Below are 3,754 nucleotides of genomic sequence, written 5' to 3' on the forward strand. Positions count from 1 at the left end.
AAAAATTTCAATCTTTTATAACCATCTATTTTTTTTAAAAAACATTATTCCCCTCATTATAAATCCAAATAATGAAGGCCAAACGAGGGCGAAGTATTATGGTGTGCTGCAGTACATGAAACACTTCCTTATTGTACCCAAAAATAATAATAATAAATAAATAAAATTACATTTTTAACATAAAAGGTTAAAGGTTCATCAAATATAGAAAGTCAGTCACATTAAAAGGTTTCTATTCATTCCACTTGATTCCCTCCAAATTTTATTTAAATTAATGTTATTTGCAGTCGTTCACTGTCACAGTCACCTTACGTGGCATACATGTAACAAGTAGTGATTTGTGGTATAAAGTAAGAAAAAATTACCACATTAATGTATTAAATCATTAACTGTCACATGTATGTCACATAAAATGACTATGATAGTGAGTGACTGCAAAATAACATTATGTTAAAGTCAATATAATCTATTATTTCTATTTTTGATAGAAAAGTTGGCAAAACATGTATTACTACTGAAACTAATAGTTCCATAACTCTAATGACTTCTTCATTTTTTTTTTTTTTTAGATATTTCTTATTTCTTTCAAAAGTAATGGGCACTTGTAATTGAGTAATAAAACTTTTACTAGAGTTAGAAAACGACAAGTGAACTTATTTAAAATAAATAAATAAATAAATAAATAAATAAATAAATAAATAAATATGTGTATAAAATAAATATATATATAGTTCTTTTTGTACAATATTTTATTCGTGGCTGGATTAATCGTTTTCTTCACAGTAATATTCCAACACAAATTAGTATGAAGGCATGTAGTATTCGAGTGCTAGAGTCATACTTCACCATGTTAATAAAAATAATTGAAGTTTTTTTACATTTATTTAAGGAAAATTGGCACAAATGGTCTCAAAATTTTGACTGTCTTGTAATATTTTATCCAAACATTTCATTCTTGATAAATAATGAAGTCCTTTTTTATTATTTGATAACTAATAGTGATCACGAAAACTATAGTGTGACTACTATGAAGGTCATGTGACCACATAAATTACAGTGTGATTACAAAATTATAGTGTCTACTCTAAAAGTGTCGCATAACGCCAGTTAGTATTCTAGAATATAGTGTGGCCACTTCTAATCCATACATGTCTATTGTGACTAGTAATTGTGTCATTGAAGATGATTAGCCAAATATAGTTCTTTTTGTACAATATTTTATTCGTGGCTGGATTAATCGTTTTCTTCACAGTAATATTCCAACACAAATTAGTATGAAGGCATGTAGTATTCGAGTGCTAGAGTCATACTTCACCATGTTAATAAAAATAATTGAAGTTTTTTTACATTTATTTAAGGAAAATTGGCACAAATGGTCTCAAAATTTTGACTGTACTGTAATATTTTATCCAAACATTTCATTCTTGATAAATAATGAAGTCCTTTTTTATTATTTGATAACCAATAGTGACCACGAAAACTATAGTGTGACTACTATGAAGGTCATGTGACCACATAAATTACAGTGTGATTACAAAATTATAGTGTCTACTCTAAAAGTGTCGCATAACGCCAGTTAGTATTCTAGAATATAGTGTGGCCACTTCTAATCCATACATGTCTATTGTGACTAGTGATTGTGTCATTGAAGATGATTAGCCAAGGACGTAATTTGACATGTGAGTGATGTGGTGATCCCTCTTATGTACTATGCTAATGAGACTTCTATTATGTGGCATGCAACTCTTCTTCCCTTTTTGTAGGGCCAAATGAATTGTTGGATAAAATTAGGGTTTAGCAATCGTAAAACCCCCGACATGTGGAATACAAATTTTGATGGGAGCGAAGATTTTGAAAGGGATTTCTCTCTTTATAATTCTGCTTTAAAATTTAAAAAAAAAAAAAAGGCTAATGATTTTTAATTGGATTGTTTATACAAATGTTTAGAGAGAGAACTTATGAATTTAATTTTCTATCGTTTAAATTAATCAATTTCGTAAACATCTGATTTTTAAAATAATTTTTGATGACTTAGTTTCGCAAAAGTAAAACTTATATGGGTGATTTCTGAAAGGCCAAGAAGCTCAATTTTTAAGGCCCATTCATTATTCGCAATAAGACCGAACAAAAGGCCCAGAAAATGGCGGCTTAGAAAAAGAAAAAAAATGGACACTTTAGAAGCTACTCTATATCAGAGCCAGGTTTCGATCCTGGGACCTGTGGGTTATGGGCCCACCACGCTTCCGCTGCGCCACTCTGATTTGTTAGTTAAATTCTACGAAGGAATCTATATGTAAAAATTTTCTAATAATTATCCGGGCCCTAAAGATTTTGGGCCCAGTTACAGAAATCGGATTGTGATCAAGCCCTTTTCCATTAAAATTTAGTAATTTACAATTCATGATCGAAAAATAATTTATGATCAAATAGTATGTAATTGTGATATTAATATATTTAATTAATAAAATATATAATTATTTATTTATTTCATAAATAAAAATTAATTAATTTCCAATTTTTGAAGTTTTCAAATTTGTTTTTTTATTTTTGAAATGGACCATACTTAATATCTGAGGGGTGTATTTAATTGAAATTTTTAATAATTATTTGAGATTTAAAAAGTTCAAGAGTGTTCACTATAAATTTTTAGAAACTTTCCAAAAGTATTGGTGTTTTCAATTGAGATTTTCATATACTTTTAAAAAGTTTCTAAAAGTCACATTATATTCAAAAGTCTCTAAAAGTCTTAAAATATTCAAGTTTTAATGACTTAAGAATCTCTGATGTGCAAACTTTTAAGTAGGAAGTACTAAAATAAAATCTCAAAATTTGTCTCTCATTAATCACAAAATTTTGGAAGACTTTCAAACAAAATAATAAAATTAATATTCATTTTTTTACAATATTTCTTTTTTCCTTTTCTTCTACAAACATTTGACTTATAATTAAAATTTAGTTTTTTTCTATCAATTACATTGTTTCTATTTTTCCTTCTCCCTCTTATTTATCTCTATTTTCTATAAAAAAAACTAAATTGAATTCTTATAATTTTTTTTCTTTTTTATTCATTTTTTGTGAAAAATATCTATTTTTACTTAAATTATAAAATTTTACATAGGCTATTATATAATTAAATTTAAATATATTATTATTTTATTTATTCTTTAAATGTGTGTGCACACGTGTGTGTAAGGATATCAATGAGTCGAGTCGAACCAGCTCGTGAACCCAAACTTGAGACTCGGGCTCGGCTCGGGTAAAGTGAGTGCGCTTTTTTCCAAGCTCGAGCCTGCTCGGCCAAAAAAATTTTAAAGGTCAGGCCTTTACGGGCAGGCTCCCTTTTTTTATTTTTTTAATATTAATGGCCCAACTGCCTTAAAAAGGCACCATTTTGCTGCCAAATTTTTTATTTTTCTTTTCCCCCTTCTCAGGCTTGCGGGCCTTCAGGCGGCCCGGCCGACGAGCCGAATTACGATCCCTACGTGTGTGTGTATATATATAATTTTGATTATTATTTATTTAATTAGACTCATAATTTTTTATTCTTTTTGAAATATTTTTTTAATATATGGGAAGGGGAATGAAAATTGTGGGAACCACTGAACCATCATATTGTATGTGAAAATTTTTCAATATTGCATTACACAAGATTGATGCGAATTTTATTTCAAATGAAAGTTTTCAAAAAAATTTCGAATTTTATAAAAGTCTATAGAAATCTTTAGTAGACTTTTACTAATTTTATACAAATCTA

The 3,754-nt window shown here is 28.3% G+C and overlaps 1 non-coding gene across 1 annotated transcript; it reads right to left on the reverse strand.

The window, feature by feature from the left end:
* Positions 1–2,189: 2,189 nt before the first annotated feature.
* Positions 2,190–2,261, reverse strand: TRNAM-CAU. Its single transcript has one exon. It is a non-coding gene; the product is annotated as a tRNA-Met (tRNA).
* Between the last annotated feature and the right edge of the window lie 1,493 nt (positions 2,262–3,754).

The sequence above is a fragment of the Olea europaea genome, chromosome 22 (assembly GCF_002742605.1).
Source record: "Olea europaea var. sylvestris chromosome 22, O_europaea_v1, whole genome shotgun sequence".
Taxonomy (NCBI): Eukaryota; Viridiplantae; Streptophyta; class Magnoliopsida; order Lamiales; family Oleaceae; genus Olea; species Olea europaea.